This window comes from Leuciscus leuciscus, assembly GCF_965113295.1.
Source record: "Leuciscus leuciscus genome assembly, chromosome: 12".
Classification (NCBI taxonomy): domain Eukaryota; kingdom Metazoa; phylum Chordata; class Actinopteri; order Cypriniformes; family Leuciscidae; genus Leuciscus; species Leuciscus leuciscus.
In genome coordinates, this window is record NC_138736.1 from 33,844,067 (window position 1) to 33,857,952 (window position 13,886).

The following is a 13,886-nucleotide window of genomic DNA, read 5'->3' on the forward strand; positions in this document are numbered from 1 at the left end:
ACGTGAGCCCAACGCCGCTTACTTTCACTTTCGCTTTAAATTATTTCGTTTTGGCTTGTTTATAGTTATTTTTTTATTCTTGTTCTGTTCTGAATATCGTTACATTTAAAGGATAAATCATTGATCAAATCAAATTTTTGTGACATGGCTTAACATTACCGTGATTTTGCGCACAAATTGTCTATGCACGCGAGGTTATGCGCATGACTCAAACACTGGCAGACACAGCAGCAGTTGTAGGCAGGTATATTGATCATGAAATCAGAATTTTCTTGGCTTGAATTATTAATCCTTTCATTCATTTATGTCACTTGTTTAAGTTAATTAAAATGTAAAAAATAAAAAAATAAAAAAATAAAAAACTCGATTGGGGGCCCCCTGGTGGCGAGGGGGCCCCAAGCAGCCGCTTAGTTCGCTTATGCCTCGGGCCGGCCCTGCCGTACGAAGCTGTAAATAGTAGCAAGCTAGCTAGTTAATGCTTGTCAGTACCATTGACAGTACTCGGTAGGTACTCAAGATGGCGGCAGTCAACTGGAAAAAGAGCGGATGACGTAAGAGGTCACGTGACTGATATTCATGTATAGTAACTACACTTTTACATGCATCTGATTGACAGATAAATCGAGTTCAGGTTTTTTCAGCTTTGTACAAAGTTTGCTTTGTACATTTAGTTGAACTGTATTGTTAAAGAGGGCGAGCTTAACCATTTAATTGAACTGTGTGCATGTATTTTAGACACTTACAATGTTCTTGCTCCGTCCATGCAATAACTGTGTCCATGTTATGAGCCGCGTTTTTTATTTACTTAAACTGCTCAGTGCTCTGGTATTATCAATTGGATGACCCATTTCAGAAGTTGCCATAGTTAAAATTTAAAATCAGAATATGAGCATAGCTCACTTAAATTCACTGAAATATAGAAACGTTAGCGATACTGATTCAAAACACGAGCGCCAGTGATTGAATGTCAAAGCATGGTTTGAACGCCCAGTCGAACTGGAAGTTTTGATTGGTTTTGCACCCAAGTCATGACTCAGACCTGCCTGTTATTGGCTGAAGCGCAGGGCTCCTTTGTCAAAGTACTGTGCTTTTGGTGAAAAATAAATGTAACAAAGTTGAATACTTTATTTTTATTCAACTCAAGTAAAAGTAAAAGTACCACAATTTAATTATACTCAAGAAAGTAGAAAAAAATCGAAAAATCTACTCAAGTAAGTTACTTTAAAGGTACCGTATGTAAGAAATATATTTCAATTAATCATAAAATTGCCCTAATATGTCACTAGACATTAAGAAATCATGTTCATTTCAAATACTTATATCACTGACAACAGTAGTATGGCTAGGATATTGTCATTTAAAAAGTGGACTTGCAGCCCTCAACTGATGTTGATGTTGTCATTTTGTGTTTTGGCCTGAAGCGCCTCCCTCCACCATCTACCAATCACGAAGTCAGTAGTGTTTCGGGATCCGGGTTGCCAGCTTTGCTCTAACCTACCCTAACTCTAGTCGGATAAAAATGTCTAACGTTAATAAATCCAAAAGACCTCGTTACAATTCAGAAATTCTTCGTGACAAAGTCCGAAATAAAACCAGAATTTGTATTGGAGATGCTTTTGACAGATGGAGACGGCTGAAAACGGAGAAGAATTTTAAAACAGACGCCAACGTTGCTAATTTTCTCCTGGACAGGTAAGATTCATCTATGCTTGGATAACTTGTACTTGATGTCAATGGACATTTCATATAACGTTATTCATGACAGTCGAACAAAGTTATGCATGCTCGTGCAAAGTAACGTAACAGCTCACATGGACGTATGCTAACATTAGCAATGCATTATAGGAGCCCGTTTCTCTGTACTTATGCTGAGACGCTGAGGAAAACAACATTAGCACACCCATTAACTTATGGCAATTTGAAACGTAACTTAATTGAGACAGCAGCCTAACTTTACCTCAGAAAAAAATTATTCGTCATTCGTTCTTCTAAGTTACACATGCTGCAAGTTGACCTATATGACCATTGCTAATGTAATGTAGTTACTCTAACAATATATTCTGATGGGACTGAAAACAACCCTGTGACAGCCATTGGTGATATTGACTTTGTCCCGCGTTATAATTGCTGTGGAAAATGTTTTGGTTATTTTTTAGCCTACTTATGACATAAACTTTTTTCTTTTTTTTTTTTTTTTTCGTATTGAAAAAATAAGGAAGTTTTATTTTGTTGTTTATATGTTTTTTGTTTTGTTTTACTATTATCCTTTTTTTTCCTCCAATTTTTTTTAAAATTGTAATTGTATTTATATGTTCAACATAAAGAAATCAAATCAAATTAAATATCGAATCAAAAACGCTTATCTCTTCAGCTATTATGGCCCCAGCACCTCAACACCCAGTAAGAGAGACTCAAAATATCTCTCATGAAGCATAAACACAATTAACAGAAAAAAACTTACTGTGTACGTCTCGTCGTCACTTGCCATTGGAAGCTCATTGAAAGCAGCATACGTTTCTGCTGAATCCTGCAGCTTATCTGGCAACCTCGAGTCAGGGGGGAGGGGGAGGTGATACACGGCTCTACAGTATTTTTAAAGTGATTGCAGTACCAGTTTTGGCCACAATCCTACATACGGTACCTTTAACGAAAGTATTTGTAATTAGTTACCTTCCACCTCTGATAAAAACTAAAAGGTTACTACTGTATTTTTTATGGTAAAGTACTGGGAACCACAGCTGATGTTTTTTTACCACACATTTAAGTCCTGCTGATGTTTATTTATGTTATTTTTTTGCCGTAAATTTAAGTCCAAAAAAAGGTTGCTACCATATTTTTTTACGATAAAATACTGGCAAACAAGCTGACGGTTTTTTTACCATAAATTACAGGTTTTTTTTACATTGTGTTTTTTTTTTTGCCCGTAAATTTAAGTCCCGTAAAACATAAAAGGTTGCCACCAAATTTTGTACGGTAAAATACTGGCAACCACAGCTGCCGTTTTTTTACTATAATTTTTTTTTTTTTTTTTTTTTTTTGTGTAGCAGAATAAGGCTATAGGTGAGGAGGTCTTCATTCCAGATTTCTCTGTTCCCCATTTCTCTATTCCCTCACCCCATCATGCCAGCTGTAATGGTTTCTCTAAATTTCTCCTTCCTCACCACCTCATCTCTATTTTCTCCTTCCTCTCACCCCATCATGCCTTTATGTTTCTCCTTCCTCTCACCCCGTCATGCTGCTATGTTTCTCTAAGGTGGTACAGTAAGATTGAGCTCATACACCATTCTGGGACTTACAACTTCCTTCTAAGGTAGAAAAACATGTTCCTTATGTTTAAAAATGGAACGTATACCTCATGCTTACACATGGTAAAATCCACTTTCCATATTAAGAAACTATCCTTCGGTGTATACATTCGTGGTACATTTGCATCAGTTGAAACATTCCTTTCCCTGTAAAGAACATACCAACTGAAGTATCGTCATTAGTGGAACATGTGAACGTGTTATATTGCACATACCTCTAAGCAAAATATAGCTCATCCCAGATCTCTCATCAGCATTCAGCACACATGTACAACATACTCTGACTTTACAAAATACATAATGAAATTATTATGAAAATTAAAGGTGCTTTAAGTGATGCCAGGAGTGTTGACATTCGAATTGTTGTCAAACAAAACGGAGGCTAGCTAGACCCTCCCTCCTCCTCATCTCGTCTCCTCCCTCCTCCCCTCCCTTCCGGCATAAAGGAAAGTCAAAGTAGTCACTAAAAACAAAGTTAAAGGTGTTCTAAGTGATGCCGGGAGTGTTGACATTCGAATTGTTGTCAAACAAAACGGAGGCTAGCTAGACCCTCCCTCCTCCTCATCCCGTCTCCTCCCTCCTCCCCTCCCTTCCGGCATAAAGGAAAGTCAAAGTAGTCACTAAAAACAAAGTTAAGTTTTACTGATACTTCATTCAATGTGTAATGTCACCAAGTTAGATAAATGCTTTTATATATTGCAGAACAGAATGCAGAAAAAGAGAAACATTGTCTTAAAATCGTTTCGCCACCTGAGGTTATAACTATAACTATAGCTCCCATACAAGGACACAATAATAGCAAGATAACGTTAGCTTCGCGTTTCCCAGTGAGCATAAACAACGGCGGCGGCGTAAACAAATTTAGTCAAAGTTGTCAATAGCCTATTTTGATTTTGTTGCCATTTGTGGAGCCTGTGATGTCTACAGAGACCGCGTTTTTTTTACAGTGTGTTCAGGGGACAGGCAGCTAGCGGTGTTTTGGCCTAAAAAACGCGTGACATCACTTAGAGCACCTTTAATAAAGAAAAATAATACTAAAAAATTACATTAAACGGTACATTTTTAGGCTTCATATGTTTAGTCTACCGTCTTACTTAATAAATATCACAATCTGTGTTACAACAGACCACAGTGCATCCATGGTAGTGAGGAGCCACGCATGGTTTTACTTGTGGTGGCCATGGTCTACAAATTGTTAAATAATGGATACTATCAATAGTTATTTTTCATAAGGGTAAAATACAAAGTAGAATCAAAAGCTGTAGTTTTGTAGTTAGTAGTAACAGTCCCAGACCACCATCCAGAGTGTCTGTTGATGCAATCAGATGTTGGGTTTACAGTTTATGTCAAGTTTAGGCTTACAACCAGTTAGGTGCTTCTACTGTTATTCACCTATCATTTCCCTCTGATTTAAGGGATAGGTTATGGGTATTCTTAGGTTTAGGAGTAGGGATAGGACAACATTTTCAGATCAACAAAATATGTTGACCCATGAACATACCTTATTTGGCAAAATCTCGGTGACTGTAGAAGTTCCATGCGCTCATATGTTATGGTGCGTTATGGTCAGTGTTGGGGTAATGCATTACAAGCAACTTGAGTTAAGTAATCAGACTACTTTTTTTTCAAGTAACTAGTAAATTAACGCATTACTTTTAAATTTACAACAAAATATCAGAGTTACTTTTTCAAGTAACACAAGTTTCTTTGTTTTTCCATTTATTGACTGGCAGCTCTTCTGTCCCCATGCTGAGAGAAATCGTAAGTTCACAGGCATTGTGTTCGCTGTGTAAACATGATGGTTATTGTAATTTTAGAATAAATATACTTTATGTATATAATCTCACTTTATTAACCAATGCCTTTGCTGCTGACCTTCAGTGATCCACTTCAACCTTACAAATAAACAAAAGTGACTTTAGATACACATCACATTTCTGTTTCATTTTTAAAACAAATGTTATGCTAAGGCTAAACAGCTGAAATGTTTTTTTTTTTTACCTTACTGTACAGACGTGAATTTGCATTTCTTTCAGCCTGGGGCTTATTCAGTTCACTTTTGGTGTAAAGGGGCCTTTAAATATGGCAAAAATATAACTTTTCTTTTTGTTGTCATTAAAAAACAAACAAGTAAGCCCAGACCAGAGGGTTGTTCCATAAAAGACGCTTAGAAAAGCGGGGATTAAACTCCAAATGCGGACTTGAATGAGCCTAACAAATAAGTTGGGGCTAAAGTGGTTCCATAAAAGGTAATTGAAGTTCACGCAATCTCACTAATTTGATCCAGGTTTATCAAGTCTAGATAATTGCGTGTGCACGCGTTTCTGAAGCAGCCCTAGAGGTCGATCGTGGATCAAATCGATCCACCATCAAACAACATATATTTTGTGCTGTTTTATGCGTTTGTGACATGTTTTTTTTCCCCTCAGTGCAAAACTTACATTTTACAGTTATATTCTCCATCTGTAAATGTTAGAAAGTCATGCAAATGTATCCATTTTGCTGCTAATTTTCATATTGAACGAGCGCTGCTGCGCGCATGCGCGCCAAATAGGAGCGCAATAATTCTGACTAAAATATACATTTTGCTTGGAAAATTAATATGCGATATTTTATAACACTAGAAATATCTTCTAATTATAATAATTTATCTTTAGGATGTTGGATAAGTTGCATTGAACTTCTAGCGAACAGAGTCTACTTCAGTGAACAGAAGTAGCCTTATTCAGGGAAGATTTTTTTTTAAGAAACTAAATATATAAAGATACAAAATATAGTTTTGGGTATAGGTCCTATGCTACTTAATAAAGATGATGTATACTTAGAATGCTGAGAATTACAGCTGTGGTTAGATTTAGTTTCTAAAGTACATTATGGAGAGGATAACATGAAATTAATAGCAAATGTATACATTTTGAAAAGATATGTGCAACTCTAAAATCAAAGAATATTCCATAAAATAAAGGAATATATATTAGCCTACATTACATTTTTATATAACCCTCCCTCCCTTTTATTTATTTACTTATTTAATATTGAATATTTGATATTCAAATAATATTACTTGAATAACTATTAGGAATTATGTGTCATTATAAGAGTTTGATATAAATATGTGAATGTTACATTTTTATTAATATTTATTTATTGTTTTTTGTCTTTTCCCCCTTAAATCATATGTAAAAGTGTCTAACTATGTACTTTTTGGTTATTGTTCTAATCATGTGTTTTTTAGGCTATGTGTTGGTGGGTATTATCACAAAAGAAAAAAAGTAGAAGGAAAAATAAGGAATATTTATTGGGGGATTTATTAGATCTATCTATCTATCTATCTATCTATACAATATACTGTGTGTGTATATATATATATATATATATATATATATATATATATATATATATATATTGTCTAATTTATCATTGTAGCCTTTTTTAAGTAGATTTTCTGTATACTGTGTATTTATTTTTGGACTAATAGTGGTTAATAAAGTCCAATAATGGTATGAGAGAGTGTCAGTGGTAATATCATTGTGTTCTTGTCGGTCAGTGTTAGAGGATCTGTGTAACAACTGAGGCTAAGCCTGACAGTTAGCCTGCCCTGGACCAGGCTAGTTTCCCAGCATAAGTTGCCAGGGTAACTGAGTTTGAACTATTTTAAGTTTGCTTTATGAAACAGAATCCACCGACAATAAGTCTGACTAACCAAAATAAGCCTGGCTTGTATTCTAATCTTGTTTTATGGAACAACCCTCAGGGGCTCGTTCTTCGTACGTCGCTAACTCAGTTAGCTGGATTTGATTGTTGACGATTTGGCATGATCTTGGATTGTTTGGTTCTTCGAAGCTCATCCTGGACTTGCTGTCATAGCAACAGGTCCGTAAGCTTAAACCTGCTCGGGAGCAGGCTTATTTCATGTAAACAGGATTAGATCGCGGCTCATAAACGGAGCTGATACGGGAAGTCCAGCGCAGCGCGATAGTGAACTTTCTGAGATATATATTTTTTTCTCGTGACTTGTGAGATTGTCGTTTACATTATTAATTTGTTGGAAACGCACATTTATTTTCGACTTGTCGGAGTCGGGCTTTAACAACAGCACAAACTGTTTGCATTGCCCTAAGATTATTTGCGTCTCTTTCCTTTACACTATTGGAGATGCGGAGAACTTGTCGGAAAGTGCTGTCTGTCGTGTCATTCGGAGTTTACCTGGCGCTTTTAGGTTTTAAAAAAAGTTTTTGTTTTTTTTGTGCTATTTCCAAGCCACTAATTTCCAAGCCATACCATTCCCTGACCCAAACCAGTTAGGCTACAATGCAGCTCTAGCCAGGACAAGGGCACACAATGAAATTAACTTTGGCTAACTAAAGGGAAGATTTCAGTGTCTGAAAAGTCTGAGGGTTGCACACCTGACAGGGCCTGTGACATTGTTGCATGTGCCATATTACACAACATTGAAAAAAATAAGAAAAAAAAAATAAAAAAAAATACACTTTTCATTAAATGTTTAATAAAAGACAAATATGCTTAGTTCCTTGAGTTTTATTTCAATTGTTCTTTGTAAAGAAAAGCCAGTGGTCAAGTGCCTGCAACATCAGATATTAGACACATGCCTCATGCAAATAAAAAGGAAAAGTTGGCTATACACCACCTATAGGCCTATGTCTCCTCTGTCTGTGCAGACTCTTCTGTAGGCCTTTCTGTAGATGTGGAATCCTGCAACTTATATTACAGCCATAAAGCATACAAGTATAAATTAAGTAAAGTTATTTATGCACTTGCAGGTAGGCTAGTTCCTCCATATGACAGTTATCTGAGAGGGTTTATTCACTGTCCAGTGCAATGGAAACAAATGGACATTACAAAGTCTTATACTTTCTTTCCTTTGGAAAGTTAGAAAATGTCCACTTACTGCACATATTTCAGCCACCACTTTCTTGGGAACAGATACAAGTGTTGGTGTATTATGTAAAAGTGCACAAAAGAGGAAAACACAATGTCATTACAATGAACTATACTCTGGAAAAATGTGATCAATAACTCATGGCAAAATATTTTTACATTAACATAATTTATCAGTTTTCACTTTCACAAGTCAAAGCAATTCATCATTACTCAAGATTTAACAGTTGAAATGACTATACAGCCTTAATTTAATGCAGCAAAAATTATTTTACAGTGTAGGCTACTAAGATCTTTTTTTTTTTAAGCCTTTTTCTTGGTTGCTTTTATAAACAGACAACCATTTATTTAACAGTGCCTTTTATAAAAGAGACTATAATATAGGCTAATGTAAGAGTTAAAAGTGTAGCACATTAAATTAAAAGATTAATGCTGATGTTGTATTTGTATTATATTCAAATGATAATTCAGCAGTATAGTGGATGTTGATGTTAGGACTTTTATTATGACGGTGGGTACAGAGAGAGGAGAGCGGAAGAGAAAGGGTTAATAAAGTGAGAAAAGAGGCTAAAGAAGAACTCGTCCGTGTCCGAGGGTTTTATTGTTATATTTCTAAAGTTATTTTAGAATTAAAGCCCCGAGAACACCCACAAACAAGTATTACACTAACTAAAAATTACCATTATGTAGAATATTTTGTACTTCACTTTTATTTGTTTCCATGTTCTAGTGTGGTGACTCCTCTGACATTACAATGAACAAAGTAATTATGCAATTATTAAAATACAAATATATAGGCTATTAGGCCTAAGTGATAAGAGACGGCCACTTCTAACGGATTTTTTTTGTCTGCTACTTTTTGCCAGCCCTCTCTCCTGGCTTTTGCAGACTTTGAGGTGTTCCCTGGCGTTTTAATTAAACATTAAAATTCCGAATTAACTTCGACTATTAGTTCTTGCTCTGCTGAGGAGAAAAACTGAGCCCGCCCTTTGGCCACGCTGAGCAGCCAATAGCAGCGTTGCTGATCAATGTTTCTACTATCGATACATATCCCCTTTTAAACCAGCGCATGAACGCGCAATTATCCCACTAACTCAATCCAGCGATACTAATCATAACCGGCAGGTGTGTTCGAAGAACCTAATTAGCCAGATCATGATTACCACGATGATATCATCTTGGATGTCTCATTTGATCTCGGATGTTTTAAGCAACGTACGAAGAACGGGCCCCAGGTGAGAAAAAGTAATGCAAAAGTAACGTAACGCATTACTTTACATAAAAAGTAACTAAGTAACACAATTACTTAGCTACTTTTTAAAGAAGTAACAAAATGTTGAAATGCATTACTTTAAGTAGATAACTTTCCCCAACAGTTTGTTCAGTTTGTACTTATCGGGTTTATGACATCAGGGGCCTGTTTCAGAAAGGAGGTTCAACCAACTCTGAGTTAAAACTTGAACTCTGAGTTGACTTACCCTGAGATGGGAAACACTGAGTTTTCGGTTACAGAACAGCTGAAATGAGTTAGTTCAATCAACTCCGAGTTGACCTACTCTGAGTTAAGCGCGTGCACCACAACTATAAAAAGCCATTATCAATGGAGCACAGATATTATGAGTCACCATGGCAACAGCGCCAGACAAAAAGAGTTTGCACGTTTCTCACCTTTACATTTTAATTAGTTTTACAGTGTTGGGTGTAATTAATTACCAAGTAATCTAAATACTGCAATTTAATTAAAGGGATTACTCTTAATTCTTCTGTAATTTAAAGTAAAATCTGATGTAAATGCATTAGACTATAGAACAATTCTGTATATTTAACATACATTTTTAAAAGGTATATTTTTTATGTAACCTTCTCCCTCTACACACTTTGGTCAATTCAAGAATAATTCATGCAATTTTATATTGTTTATTTGAAAGCATTAAAAGTGCAGTTTCTTGCCTCTCCTTGTATTGTTCAAGTGGTTGAGGTTGATATGGGATTTAGTAATTAGTAATAAGTAGACATTAATCTAATTACACTGTTGAAGATGTCATTTGTAGTTAGTAATACAAGTACTTACCCAACTGTTATAATATCAGAGGTGAAAGAACAGTATGTTATTCAACCTAATTTTAATTTTCATGTAGGGGCAATCCTGCAGGCATTAGTAGAACATGGCAGCAGCTGAAAATGAAATATAAAAACATAATTCAATTAGGTAAGGCTTGAGCATATCATGGGTGTAGGTTACCTGACTTTACATTTGACATAAATAACTAAATAGCATCCAGTGTCAAGCAGTGCAGCAGCATTTTTGGCTGAGGGAATTCCTGGAGGGACTTCAGAGCCAGTCACTCCCGAAGATCCAAGGGCCTTCATAAAATGTAAGAGGTTTACATGTGTCATTTTTTATATAGGCTATTTTCCATTTATTTTACTTTGGGTTGGGTTTTTTGTTGGTCCCAACATATTCTGATGGTAATATCTGTCTTTTGGAGCCTCCTGTCCCAACAGAACCCCAGGCAGTTGTAAGTAGCCTACTCAATACACCAGAAATTATGATAAATAGTGTTATAAAGTGTACTCAACCAAATGCTCATCACATGGGGATAAAGAGTTTCTGCTGCCACAGAGAGGTAATGTTAATATTATGTGTCTACACATCACACAATCTACACATTCAGATTTTTTTCACATATTTATGTGGAGTAGCCTATAGAATATAAGTTTATATCCAAGTATAAAGGGGTATTCTCATCCCCCCTTCCCCCCCACTTCTGGTGCACAGATGAACAGTTCAGTGATTTCCAGTAAATGCCACAGTTTAATTCTGTAGAATTTGTTTATAACTACATTATGTAATTCTAATCTACTACTGTATTTTCATTTGCCAGTTAAGGAGTTATATAGACGTCATCTTATAAAAATAAAATAAAATAAAAAACAGCAGTAAAAATAGCAATATTTTATTTATTATTTTTATTAATAAAAATGTACTGAAAGAATGAATGAGATGTTTAAACACCACTTCCTCTTTAAAAAAGGGGAGGAGACCGAAATAAACTCTGGGTTTACCGAAGAAAACCTGCTCCCGACCAGGTTAGGTTCACAGAGTAAGTTACCATGGTAACTGACTAAGTTACCTCTCTTTCAGAAACAGGCTTGACTTACTCTGCTTTCTCAGGTTTAACATACCTCCCATTCTGAAACAGAAAACTTTCCCTCATTTCAGGGTTAACATACTCAGAGTTTTCACTTAACCTCCTTTCTGAAACAGGCCCCAGGTGCGTTCAAGTCACTTTCGTCAGAGCACAAAAACACAGCAAGGTTTTTAAACTCTACTTCTAGAAAATGAAGAACACTGAATGTGCATACATACACAAGGTCAATGGGGCAGCATTGGAAAACTCCAAAGGGAATTGGAAACATGAGTTTATTTTAATTTTTTCACTGTAAATCAGTGCAACTGTCTGTCGCTGCTAAAAAAAGTAGCTGATTAACTGAAACAAACAGACAAACAAAAATAAATAAGGCTCTGATTATATCACTCATTTCAAAAGAGTCAGAACACTTGTGTGAACTTAGCTATAGTAAAACAAGTAAGAGGATTCAGGATCTCAGGCTTCAGTTTTCGAGCCTTATAAATCTTTATCAATTGTTGAAGTGTTGCATTTCTTGATGTTGCCCAAGGAAAGAGAACCAACAACTTTCAGAGAAAAAAAAAACCTTTCAGTTGCATTCATCGCTAAATAATTTGTGCTCAGATAGTTCCTGTTCCTCTAAAAAATATTTTTAAATGCAGTATATTAAGATTAAGTAGATTAAGAGCTAGATTAAGTTAATCTGATGACAGGCAAAGATTAACCTCAGTCGTCACAGTTTCTGTGAGAGATCTGATCAATTATCCACATATAAATACACAAAACTTTGCTTTGGTTTGTTTTATGAACACAGTTTGTTCTCAGCAAATTGAATTTCCATATTAGTCCAGGTTTTTTGTTCTGGTTTGTTATATGCTACGCCAGTGTATAATAAGGTACAGAGAGCCGCTGACACGAGAGACTGGTTTAGTCAAGCCTTTAATGGCGAAGGAGGTTAAACAACAACATACAAAAACTTCACGCGCATGCGCCGCCCGGGTCTGCGCATTTGCGCTCAACGTCACAGAACACGTCACGATCCACGTAACACTCCACATACTGGCGCCACCCGTTTTCCTCCGGATTCTACACCCTCTTTTCCAGCTTGAGAAACACACAAACAGGGAAACAAAAAGGTGGAATGTGACAACACAAGATAAGATGACAGAACCATTCGTGCCGTAATACACACAGAATATCTCACGGAGCTGCATAGAACACTAATGCAACGTCTCAAAGAAAATACTTTTAAGCCAAAATAAGGATACAGGCGAAGGCAGCCCATCTACTGAAGCTCATAATCTTTCAACTTGTCAGGGGGCCGACGGAGACGAGCAGACCGCCGTGGGACCTGCACCGGGAAAGTTGATGGAGAGGCCAACTCGTGACATGGAACCTCCACCAAACAAGACGGGGACACGTGTCTATCCTCCTGACGTCCGCTGCCATCAGACCCTGGAGGTGAAGCAGGCTCCGCTATCGCCAAGGGGATATCTGGATCACTTGAGGGAGCGCTAAGTGGCACTCTGCCCTCCTTTTCACACTCCTCTTCACTCTCAGATGCTGCACCGTCTTCACAATGACCTAGGACACTTGGGAAAGAGTCAACTTTATAACAATCAGATAAGCGGACCCTATAAGAAGCACGCCGCAGCTGGGAGCCCATAAACTTGCGGATGTTGCACCACGTACCGTCAGATCTAAGCACGAGATATCGGCTTCGAGCTCGGGACTTATTGCGGTCACTATAAAGGTAAACAAGGTCGCCCGGGCTAATATCTGGTCTGGGTGCACCCCGACTTCGTGGTGTTTTCGCCTTAACACTATGGGGGTGGTTAGCGAGGCGTTGTGCATGCTGCATCGAAATCAGTTCCCGGTCACACACTGGTAATTGCTCGAGAGAGAACTGATCACGCTGCAACAACATTTCACGAGCGGACATACCACGAGACCGGACACGGCTATTTAACTGAGCAACAGCTACCGACAGCAACACGGGGGTGACAACCCCGCAGTGTGGTTCTAGACGTAAAATCTCGCCCTGTAGCTCCTGTATAGCCTTTTCCGCCACTGGATTTTTGCTGATATTTTTAGCATCGCCTACCTCAATGGCCAGCCTGTGTTGCGCAAGCATTGCGTCTTTGGCCAGTGCTGAGAAACCTGGTGCTGGGTCCGTTCTAACTACGGCAAAGGGGCCATCGAGCGGACGAAGGCTAATACACATACGTATGATACCATCCCGCAACGTTTCCTTCCGTTCGTCATCAATCAACAATGCAGCTGTGAAGGATGTCACACACTCACGAACGACTAGGATGAGCTGATGTTCACGTTTAAGCACGTCAGCTGCAAAGGTAGACCCGAACCTGACCAGCAGGACTGCTCCACTGCGAACACTGGGGACTGTGCCAGTGAAGCACATTGGTGACATCCCTTACTGGTAAGCTGGACAGCAGCCTCCAAATCCAGTGCATAGAAGTACTGGCTGATGACAAGTCTCAACTGGTGTGCCGAGGGGTGATCTAACCTAATATGCAACGACATAAGCAAA

At 37.5% G+C, this 13,886-nt stretch overlaps 1 protein-coding gene across 1 annotated transcript in view; it reads right to left on the minus strand.

Annotated features, from left to right (window-relative positions):
* The window catches only part of LOC309511172 (CMP-N-acetylneuraminate-beta-galactosamide-alpha-2,3-sialyltransferase 1-like), a 128,506-nt gene that overhangs the window by 54,486 nt on the left and 60,134 nt on the right, over nt 1-13,886 (minus strand). The window lies entirely within an intron of this gene.